The sequence below is a fragment of the Trachypithecus francoisi genome, unplaced genomic scaffold (assembly GCF_009764315.1).
Source record: "Trachypithecus francoisi isolate TF-2019V2 unplaced genomic scaffold, Tfra_2.0 Lachesis_group18, whole genome shotgun sequence".
NCBI lineage: Eukaryota > Metazoa > Chordata > Mammalia > Primates > Cercopithecidae > Trachypithecus > Trachypithecus francoisi.
In genome coordinates this window covers 66,449,782-66,461,625 of record NW_022681463.1, presented here as the reverse complement: position 1 = coordinate 66,461,625, position 11,844 = coordinate 66,449,782, and positions in this window count along the sequence as shown.

The window sequence follows — 11,844 nt, the reverse complement described above, 5'->3', positions numbered from 1 at the left end:
CACTGTGCTTTCCACAGTGGCTGAACTAATTTATAATACAGTGTGAAAGCAGAGTATAAGTGTTCTCTTTTCCCTGCAGCCTTGCCCTCATCTATTATTTTTTGACTTTTTAATAATAACCATTCTGACTTGTGAGGTGGTATCTCACTGTGGTTTTGATTTGCATTTCTTTAATGATTAGTGATGTTGAGCGTTTTTTCATATGCTTGTTGGCCGCGCGTACATCTTCTTTTAAAAAGTGTCTATTCATGTCCTGTGCCTACTTTTTAATGGGGTTATGTGTGTTCTATAACTTTGGACTTCCTGAAACTTAACTAATAGTCTAGGAGCAGAAGCCTTCCAGATAACATAAACAGTTCAGTTAACACATATTTAGTATGTTATACATGTTATATACCATATTCTTACAATAGAGTAAGCTAGAAAAAAAGAATGTTATTAAGAAAATCATAAGGAAGAGAAAATATATTTACTATTCGTTAAGTGGAAGTGGATCATTATAAAGGTCTTTATCCTTGTCCTCATGTTGAATAGGCTGTGGAGGAGGAGGCAGAGGAGGGGTTGGTCTTGCTGTCTCAGGGGTGGCAGAGCTGGAAGAGGTGGAAGGGGAGGCAGGAGAGGCAGCACACTCAGTGTAACTTTTACTGAAAAAAGTCTGTAAGTAAGCAGATCTGAGCAACTCAAACCCATGTTGTTCAAAGGTCAACCATGTAAGTAGAATGGCTGAGGTGGAGCAGAGGAAAGGTAAGAGAAAAAATATTTAAAACAATGAGAGCAATATATTCCCCTCATTGCTTATCACTTGCAATTAGAAAAGCCCAGCAGATTGATTTGGTTAAACATTTTTGAGTAAGCTTAAGAATTTTTCTTTTAGATTCAAGAGTTTGGGCAGATAGTAGAAAAAATATAAGATAAGTGAACTCGGAGAGCAATGCTTCCTCTAGATTCTGCTGAGGGGTCTCCATCCAGGTGAATATTTCCTTGAACATAAAAGTGAAACTATTTTCTAGGGAATCCCCTCTTTTTAAATCAGAGTGTGGCATGCAACTGGAATTTCTGTGGTTGTGTTTCAGGCAGGCAGAAAAGGCATTTTACAGCTTCAAATCTGTAGGCAGGGTGGAAGACTCCAGTTCACTTGATGGCTGCATCCCAAAGTTCTGCATCCCAAGATCACCAAAATTCTGTTGGTAGTCTTTGAGAGAATTAGATAAAAAAGATGGAGCAAATGAAGGTGTGTGTGTTTGTGTGGGGGTGTAAGGTAGGAGAATAAATAGAGTCTGGAGACAGGGATTCCAAGGCTGATTCACTGCCTTCCTAGAACTGAATCAAAAGGAAAACCCCAGCTCTCCACACCCACATAACAAAAGGATCAGAGGCACTGCATAGCCGATGAAAAATGGAAAGTACCCCTGATTGGTCCCCTCCTGCAACCAATCGGACGGGTCGTGGCCCAAGTCTTCATGTCTAACTTTGTAACTTCACTTCAGCCTCTGATTGGTCACCTCCTGTGACCAGACTGGTCATCAGCCAAGTCTTCATTTACATAGAGTGTAACCAAGTAACCAATGGGAAACCTGTAGTGGGTATTTAAACACCAGAAAATTCTCTAACCAGTGCTCTTTAGTGGAGTGTACTTTCATTTCAATAAATCTGTGCTTTTGTTGCTTCATTCTTTCATTGCTTTGCTTGTGTGTTTTGTCCAATTCTTTGTTCAAAATGCCAAAAATCTGGACAACTTGTAGTCAAGGCCCTCCACCGGCAACATGTGTATGTGTTTTTGAGGTAGTAGGTAGCTGAGATTGAAGATGAGTGGATTTATGAATTGAGTAACAATATCCTACTTAAAAATGTTAAAAGTTGGAAATCATCTCTTATTGTGATAATATATTTCTCCTCCCTGGGAATCTGTTGGACAGATTGGAGCTGGCAGGGTAGGGCCTGTATTGTTGAAGTTGCCATGGCTACTGCAGGAAGTGAGCTTTCTTCTAAAAACCTCACTGGCCCAAGAACAAGCCCAGGCAAGTCTACAATTCAATGACTTAGAAGTATTTCTTATTCTAAAATGTTGCAGTGATAATTGCTAAGAAGTATAAACAAAGGAAAGGGAGGCTGTTTGTGTTTGCCTTTCTTCCTAATTAGTCCCTTTCGTTACATTTTCCTTAATTACCTACACACCTGAATACAAGTCCCTTCTGATTACAAAGCCAATGCCTATTTTCTGAAACAAAATTTTAAAAGCATTTTTTGCCAACTTGAACATATATTTAAGCCTCTAAGTGAAATCGTTAAAAATCTACTGATAATATTCCATTTATTAATCTACACATATGTATATTAATTGCATAAAACTGAAAAGAAAATTATATATACTCATACTTTGCAATATTGCTTTATTATACTCTGATACTTCATGAAACAATCTGTTCACATGTGTCACGTGCGTCTTGCTGTCAGCAACTTTGCCATCACTGGAAACCCTTTCTGATTTTTTCAAACAGTTTTCCAAAACACACTATCTTCTCTGCCACCCACGTTTTTATAACACAGCAATTTTTAAATACAGATGTAAAGCTATCACGGAAAATTTTATCCCAGACCACAAGTATCCATTTTTTTTTCTTTTTTTTAAATTGTACTTTATGTTCTAGGGTGCATGCGCACAATGTGCAGGTTTGTTACGTATATATACATGTGCCATGTACAAGTATCCATTTCTTTAAGCTAGGACAGGTTTTCTTTTTATAATCCATCATCCATGTTTTAGTGATCTCCATCATGTCTCATTTACTGTATTGCTTTTTTAAAAGAGCTTATATTCGAGCTGGGCACAGTGGCTCACACCTGTAATCCCAGCACTTTGGGAGGCCGAGGCAGGCTAATCATGAGGTCAGGAGTTTGAGACCAGCCTGGCCACCATAGTGAAACCCCGTCTCTGATAAAAATACAAAAAATTAGGTGGGCATGGTGGCAGGTGCCTGTAATGCCAGCTACTCAGGCCAAGGCAGGAGAATCACTTAAATCCAGGAGGTAGAGATTGCAATGAGCTGAGATCAAGTCACTGCACTCCAGCCCGGGTGACAGTGTGAGACTCCATCTCAAAGAAAAAAAAAAAAGCTTGTGTGCTTCTGTTCAATGGTATACAAGACTTGAAAGAATGACTTAAACTCCCAAAGGAAAAATGATCATACTATGTTACATTTCTTTGATTCCTTTTTTTAAAATTCAAAGTGAATTCTATTAGATGACCTAACAAAATAGCAGTAGTAACAACAACTAACATTTCCTGAGCCTTTGTCATCTGCCAAACACTGTTGAAACACACGATGCATAGTAACTTACGTAAGGGCCTCTTCTCAAGAGTGCTTCCAGAGTGCGGCAGAGTAGCCTCCCTGAGCAGATACGGCTGTGGACCAGACAAAACATCACTCACTGTGGTGTCCTGAGGGCATCAGATGGCTTCTACTTGTGTGTGCCTTACTGCTGCTTAATCTGCTGGTTATCAAACACACACACATGTATGCACACTCTCACACACAGTTGACTACCTTTTCTTTTTCTCAAGAGGAAATAGAAGATCTCAACAGCATGCCATTGTTTTAGATAAGTGGTTCTTAGCACTTGTCTGCATATTAGAACCATCTGGGGAGTATTTTAAAAACAGCGATGATGCTCAAGCCTTAACCCAGAGCAAATACATCAGAATTTATTTCTGGTAGAGCCAGAGCATCAATAGATTTGAAAGCTCCTCAGGTGATTCTAATTTTTAATCAGCCTGAGAACCCATGTATTAGATTATTGCACACAAACCAAATGTCCTCATATTTCTTCCTAGATGAATTGAATGTCCTGTATCTGCTAGGAAGTTTGGAAACACTAACCATACTCTTTCAGTATTCAGCAGCTTTTCAAAAGTTCTGCTTGGAGGAATGCCTGGTGGAATCATGGATCTTACCTGTATGCTTAGAATGCATCCAGGTTCTTCTGGACTCATAGCACCACCCGGAGACTGGTACAGGGAATCTATCTCCCCACCAGCTTCTCCCCACTCGTTAAGGGGGGCACCCAACGCCTCAACTCTGTCCCCGACCTACCCACACTCACACACACACATTTCCTGTCTCATATCTCTCAATCTTTAGTTGATCACACTAGAAACATTCTCTTTCTGATCTAACAATTTTCCTTCCACAGTTTTTTCTTCTAATAAAGCCCACTTAACAAAATAATAGTAACTTCCGCTTTGACCATGTTAAGGATCACATATTTACTAGTTAGGCATTTTATACAATGATCATTTAAGCCTCACAACAAACCTAGGATAGACTCATTTTGCAGATAAGGACACTAAAGGCTGTAGAGAAAATACAGCCTCCTTAATATAACCTAGGTAGCAAGTAGCAGGTCTGGGATTCTGACTCGGATATATTGATTCCAATTCTGAAAGCTCCAAGCTCTACTACCACGCTCTCTGGCTTCACTGATGTGCAACTTATACAGTCACACTGTACAGGACATACTGTCCTGTGCTCAGAGGGCATCAAATTTGGTGTAATGCTGTCTGTCACTGTCTGGAAATTCTGAATAATTTTTGAACAAGGAGTTCCACATTTTTCTTTTGCACTGGACTCCACAAATTAGGAGTCCTGCTCTTCTGCTCCTGCCAAAAACAAATCAAGGCAAGTCACTCTATATCTTTTGAGAACCAAAAGTGTATTCAAATCATGACCACTTAGAATAAAAGGAGTGTAGTAAAGAAAAAAAGTATGTTTTATTGTGAAATTAGACCTGATAGAGAATTGATACTGCTAACCTTTGAAGTTTCAGAAAATGTTCAAAATCCTCACTAAGGCTGCTTTCCACCTTATCCTCTGAGTAACCTAATTTTACTCATATTGGACCTCAAAATACATTGTTTTAAAACTTAATGATCTAGCTTTTTGTTATTTCCATTCTGTAGCTAATCCCATCTCCAACTAATACCCCCATCTCCCCAAAAATAAAGATCAGTCATTTCATTTCCTTTGGGAACCAAAGTACACTCAAATTGTGATCATTTAGAGAAAAAAAGGAATATTAACATTTAGAAAAAGCTATGTGCTTAAAGATAGATTAAAAATACCCAATCTGAAGAATAGAGAGAAAAAAGATAAAAAGAGGAAGAAGATGAGGAAGAAGTCGAGGAAGAACAACAATGAAGTCCCAGGGACTGGTGGTTAATATCTAAAAGTCTGACATGCATATTACTGGAATCCTAGAAGAAAATAAAAGAATAGGGTAGGCCGGGCGCGGTGGCTCAAGCCTGTAATCCCAGCACTTTGGGAGGCCGAGACGGGCGGATCACGAGGTCAGGAGATCGAGACCATCCTGGCTAACACGGTGAAACCCCGTCTCTACTAAAAAAATACAAAAAATTAGCCGGGCGAGATGGCGGGCGCCTGTAGTCCCAGCTACTTGGGAGGCTGAGGCGAGAGAATGGCGTAAAACCCGGGAGGCGGAGCTTGCAGTGAGCTGAGATCCAGCCACTGCACTCCAGCCTGGGCGACACAGCGAGACTCCGTCTCAACAAAAAAAAAAAAAAAAAAAAAAAAAAAAAAAAAGAATAGGGTAGAGAAGTATTTGAAGAAATAATATGTAACAATGTCTAAAATTTGGAGAAATATATAGTTTTACAACTGAAAGAAGACTAATAAACCTCAAACAAAATAAAGATAAGGCATGCCTACCCCTATCTATAAGAGATAAACTTTAAAGAGACAGGAAAGTAAATGAATAGAAGAATATACACCATGCAAACAGTACACCTTAAGAAAGCTATATGACTATATTAACATTAGGCAAAGTGACCTCAGGACAAAGAATATTGCCAAAGTAAAAAGGGACATTTCATAATGATAAAATACCCAATTCTCCAGGAAGATTTTTGGTTATCAATGTGTATGTATAATAATAGGGCTTCAAAATACCTGGAGCAAGTATTGAAAGAATTAAAGGAAGAAATGGACAATACCACAATCATACTCAAGGAATTTAACATCTTTCTCTCAAACAGTGGTAGAGCAATTAGATAAGAAAATTCAGTAAAGACATAAAACATATGAGTAACACTATCAACCTTCTTACCCTAATTGGTATTTATGGAGTACTTCATCAAGCAACAGCAGAATAAGCATTCCTTTCAAGAATACATGTTCACCAAGGGAGGCTGTATACTTGGCCATAAAGCCAGCATCAATAAATTAAACAAAATTAAAATTGTAGCAAATTCACTCTTTATATACTATGGAATTAAATTAGAAACCAATAACAATAGGATAGAAAACCCCCAAAATTTCTAAATATTATAATGATGTCTCAGAAAAGAAATTATAAGAAAAATTAGAAAATATATGAAACAAAATGAAAATATTATAAACTATGCATCTAACAAAGGTCTAATATCCAGTATCTATAAGGAACTTAAACACATTTATAAGAAAAAACAACCTCATTAAAAAGTGAGCAAAGGACATGAACAAACACTTTTCAAAACAAGACATGCATGCTGTCAACAAGTGTATGAAAAAGGCTCAATATCACCAGTCATTAGAGAAATGAAAATCAAAACTGCAATGAGATACCACTTCACATCAGTCAGCATGATTATTACTAAAACGTCAAAAAATAACAGATGCTGGCAAGGTTGCAGAGAAAAGGGAATGCTTATACACTGTTGGTGGGAGTATAAATTAGTTCAACCATTGTGGAAAGCAGTGTGGCAATTCTTCAAACAGCTAAAAACAGGACTGCCATTCAACCCAGGAATCTCATCACTGCATGTATACCCAAAGGAATATAAATAGTTCTATCATGAAGATACATGCATGTATATGTTGATTGCAATACTATTAACAATAGCAAAGACATAGACTCAATCTAAATACCCATCCGTGGTAGACTGGATAAAGAAAATGTGGTACATATATATCATAATATTGAATACTATGCAGCCATAGTAAAAGAAAGAAATAATGTCCTTTCAGGAATATGAAGGTCACCATCCTTAGCAAATTAATGCAGGAACAGAAAACCAAATACCACATGTTCTCACTTATAAGTGGCAACTTAATAATGGAGAACACATGGACACCTAAAAGGGAACAGACATTGGGCCTATTTGAGGGTGGAGGGTGGGTGGAGGGAGAGGAGTAGAATAAATAACTATTGGGTACTAGGCTTAGTACCTGAGTGACAAAATAATTTGTAAAACAAACCCCCGTGACACAAGTTTACCTCTATAACAAATATGCACATATACCCCAAACCTAAAATAAAAGTTAAAAAAAAAGAAAAGAAAGATGTATTTAAATTTGTGAAATGTAGCAAAAACAATTCTTAGAGAAAATTTTATAGTTTTTAATGTTTAGATTACCGAAGAGGAATGATCTAAACTTGGTGCCAAGATTCTGTTTCAAGAAGAAAGAAAACAAAAACACAATAATTTCAAAATCAATAAAAGAAAGGAAATAATTTTAAAAGTAAAGAAATTTAACACAGCCGATATTTGGAAAATACAAAAATTGATAAGCACCCCATTGGAGAGAAGGGAGAAATAGAGAGGGAGAGACAACACAAAGTATTAATACCACCAAGAATGAACGAAAGATTGTTACTACAGATCCTACAAATATTAAATGGATGAGAAGAAGTATACACCAAAAATTTAACAACTTAGTTGAGGTTAACAAATTCCTTGAAAAATGCAACTTACACAATGTGAAGTCTGACACAAGGTGAAAACTGAAATCTGAATGACCCAATAGCAATGTAGGAATTATTTTAAAATAATTGCTACAATGAAAATTTCGGAACAGCTTTCCGGATAGTTTCACAGGAAAAAAATTTATCCAATATTTAATGAGTTTGTGGGGTGGGGGAACTCTAATCTCATACAAAATCTCTCAGAAAATGAAGAAAGATCACTTCCCTATTTATTTTGTGAGGTCAATAAAACCTTAATACAAAAACCTGTCAAAGACATTTAAAAAGAAAAAACTGCTACACTGATATCTCCCATGCACATAAAAGCAAAAATATTTAACAAAATATTAGCAAATTGAAATAGTCAAAAATATAAAAAAAAATACATTATGACCAAATGGAGTTTATCCTAGGAATTCAAGATCGGTCTAACATTTGCAATTTAACCAATTATAGGCATACCTCATATTACTATGCTTCACTTCATCGTGTTTCACAGATATTAAGGGTTTTTCTTTACAAATTTAAGTTTTGTGTCAACCTTGCGTCAGCAAGTCTATTGGAGCCAACTTTTTCAACAGCGTATGCTTGTTTTGTGTGTTCACACTTTGGTAATTCTTCCAATAATTCAAGTATTATTTTTATTATTATATGTATTATGGTGATCTGTGATCAGTGATCCTTGATGTTACTATTGTAATTGTTTTAGGACACCATAAACCTGCCCATAGAAGATGACAGACTTGATGGATCAGTGTTGTGTGTGTTCCGACTGCCCCACCAACTAGCCATTCCCCATCTCTCTCCCTTTCCTTGGGCCTCTGTATTCCCTGAGACACAACAATATTGCAGTAAGTCCAATTAGTAACCCTACAGTGGCTTCTAAGTGTTCAGATGAAAGGAAAATGTCTCTCTTCCTTTAAATTAATGTCTCTTGCTTTAAGGTAAAAGCTAGAAATGATTAAACTTAGTAAGCAAGACATGTAAAAAGCCAAGATAGGTCAAAAGCTAGACCTCTTGCACCAAACTGTAAACCAAGATGTGAATGCAAAGGAAAAAATTTTTGAAGCAATTTAAAAGTGTTACTCTAGTAAACACACGAATGATAAGAAAGTGATTGCTTATTGCTGATATGGAGGAAGTTTGAATGGTCTGGATAGTAAATCAAACCATCCACAACATTCCCTTAAGCCAAAGCCTAACTCAGAGCAAGTCCCTGACTCTTTTCAATTCTATAAAGTCTGAGATAGCTGCAGAAGAAATGCTTGGAACTAGCAGAGGTTGGTTTATGAAGTTTAATAGATGAAACAGTATAACATGTTAATGGTAGAATTTAGATGGTGAGTTCTTAACATAAAATTATTTCAACCTTTCTATATGTCTGAAATTTTTCATAATAAAATGTTGGGGGAAAAAACCTCAACAGTAACCACTGCCATTGTTTCAAACCTAGACTCACAAAAACTTTTTTGGGAGAGGAGTATTTTATCACTGACATTGTTTAGAATTGCCAGTACACTGTGGTAATAAAAAGCAGATCAACTTTCAGTCAGGCTTATTCTTGTTTTTAAATTCTCAATGGCAATGCACACCTTATTGCCTGCTCTCAGGGTGGGCCCTCCTACTGCTTTTGGTACATGATTAGTATCATGGAATTGGAAAAAGTGTAATGACAAAAACTTGCCTGGTTCCAAAGTTCTTTCCATGCTAACAAACTCTTTCCACTTTATTCTGCTACCTACACAGCAAATCACACAACGATGAAAAAGATACAGATCTTGCTCCCAAAGAGATCATAGTATAGTGGAGACAGATCCATACTTATATATTTGTGATACAAGATAAATATTATATATTTTCAAATAACATGCTGGAAGAAAATGGGGGAAGTTTCTTGGAAGAGATAGTGTCTGAGGTATACTGTGTTTGCTACTTAAACTCATGCGGTGTTCATAAGCTTAAGTTCAAAATTCTTAACATGGTCTACAAGTTCTTAGGTGATCTGGTCCCTTTCTACCTCTCTGTCCTCATCCTGGACATCTCCCAGTGAGCACCCCCTAAAAAATCACACACACACACACACACAATCACTGGCCACACTGGCCTGATTTCTGTTCTTACCATGTTCTTTCCTGCCTTGTGGCTTTACGAGGGCACTACCCTACCTGGAATGCTCTTTCTTTATTTCCTTCTCTCCTCCCACCTTCTACTTCACCTAGCTCAATCCTACTCATGCTTCAGCAGTTAGATAAAAGACTGCTTTCTCAATAAATTCTTCTCGGACCTCTCAGGCTGGGTTGCTTCCCCCTTTTTTCTTCTTTGGGTCACAGAACACAACTGTTACTAAACCATTTCTGTGTAAATTTCACTGTGGTCCAGATTAGAAGATCTGTGTCATCTGGAACCAAGTTTGGCTTGTTTCCTACAGTAACCCAGTAGGCATTCAATAAATATTTGTTGACTGAATAGACCTGGATGGCCTAGTAGGTGAATCCATGAATGAACAAAGGACAGGCCTTTAACACTCAGTTATGAATGGAGATGAAGGCGAGTACCGTCTGGAGACAGGCAAACCTTGAGCCAAAACCCAGAGTGGGAAGGAATGAGAAGAGAAACAAAGACATGGGTCATAGGTACTTTCTGAGAGTGATTTTTTAAATGGAATTTTAAAAATCAACTCTCAAGAGTCTTTTGTGCTTATCCTGGAGAGGACCAGACATGAACTACCTTTTGTAAGAAATAGGTGGATTAGAGGAACGAGAGAGAATCTGCAAAAATTCTCTCACCAGCCATATCTCTAATTAGAGTTTCCAGGGAATGTTCTTTTTCTACTACATCTCACAACACCAAAGAGACCCAAACTGGGATGTGGCCAGATCCCTGAGAATTCTCACTTTCTCATCAGCACAGTCCAACCCTACCTAGTCCCTTTTGGCCAAATGCTTAGATAAACAATGACACTAGACTCCCTGTTGAGAGCATGTAAAGCTTCCCAAAGAAATGATTCTAGATGCCTAGATTTTTTTTTTTATTAAATCAGAAATGAGTTAATGGTAGGGCATATAGAGAGAGAATGTGTAGAGAGTTGATCCCTGCCTTGTTATCAAGACCACACACTAGTTCATTGATTTCCCTCCATTTCCTTAGTGCTGACAAGGATTTAAATGTTTCAAGTTCTTTTAAGCCTGAAAATGTATGAAAATCTTTATTCCAAAAAGATGCTCACACACTTTTTCCTGGAGTATTTAGGCTTCTATTTATTGATCCCTTGGTACATTCCATCCTAATGATGGGCAAATAGGAAAAGGATGAAAACTAAAACAGTATGCACAGCAACCCCAAATCATAAATGTAACAGTAAACCACTCTCTCAACATCTGGAGTCCTGTGGGCAACTTTCCTAATAAGAAAATCTAGTCAGTTTAAATCCATGTCCACACAAAGACTTACAAACCATAGCCTTATTTCTTTTAATCTTTTCTGAAATTTCTCTGCGACTAAACCTGAATTTCAATTTCCTGGTGTGCATAAAATTAGGATATTAGACTAATGAAGTTCTGCCTACTCCCATGACAGATAAAACAGGCATTGCTAATCACTTACAGAAAACTTCACAACACAGTATACCAGGCAGCCACTACCATTCCACTCAAGACTATACATGAGCTGAAATCTATTTGCTGTCCTGGAACAAAGAGGTCCCTAAGCCTTTTTATAGCTAATCTCTCAAATCTATGGTTCTAAACCAAGCCTATATGAAGCGATAGTCTCAAATACAGAAACATATAAATTTACAAGCTCTCAGCTTAAGAACTTTCATAGATGCAAACAAATGAACCAAAGCAAAAATGCACCCACTCTATTAAAAACCCTTATATTAATAATATTACTTTGATCTTGTGAGTAAATGAAACCCCCATCCTTTTTGTACTGTACCTGCTTATAAATGAAAAGCCTTCTGTATGCCACACTTTTCTTTTCCATTATCCTCCTTACATCCTCAATTCTTCCTGAACTCATAGAAACACTTGGAATAGCCTTGTTCATCCTGGGCACCTCTCCCCTCAACACTTTGGGCAACCGTGTCCCTACCACCACCTGCTTCCC